Here is a 678-nt window from a genome sequence, read left to right on the forward strand (position 1 = left end):
CTTTATGGATAAAGATATACATAGACTGAAAGTGAAAGGTTGGAAAAAGGTTTTCCATGCAAATGGGAACCAAAAAAGAGCTGGAGTCGCAATACTAATTTCTGACAAAATAGACTTTAAAACAAAAACTGTTCAAAGAGACAAAGAAGGGCACTATATTGTAGTAAAAGGGTCAATCGATCAAGGAGGTATAACGCTTATTAATATCTATGCGCCTAACTTGGGAGCACCCAAATATGTGAAGGAAAGACTGCTAGATCTAAAAGGGATGATATACTGCAACACACTAATTGTTGGAGACCTCAACACTGCACTATCCCCTCTGGACAGATAATCTAGACAAAAAATAAATAAAGAGATAAATTATGTAAGTTATATATAAATCAAATGTACTTAACAGATTTCTATAGCACTTTCCATCCGAAAACCTCAAGATACACTTTTTTTCAAAACGCCACATGGAACCATCTCAAAAATTGACCACATCATATCACCCTCATTCCAAAAACATAAAGTTAATTTGGAAGGTTTAACATCTATCACCTCTATCACCCTCATTCCAAAAACAGATAAAGACATGACAAAAAATGAACACTACAGTTTTGCCAGCACCATTTGCTGAAGAGGTTTTCCTTTTCCCACTGGATTGACTGGTACCCCTTGTCAAAAATCAGTTGA

Source organism: Tupaia chinensis, unplaced genomic scaffold (genome assembly GCF_000334495.1).
Source record: "Tupaia chinensis unplaced genomic scaffold, TupChi_1.0 Scaffold148734_1, whole genome shotgun sequence".
NCBI lineage: Eukaryota > Metazoa > Chordata > Mammalia > Scandentia > Tupaiidae > Tupaia > Tupaia belangeri.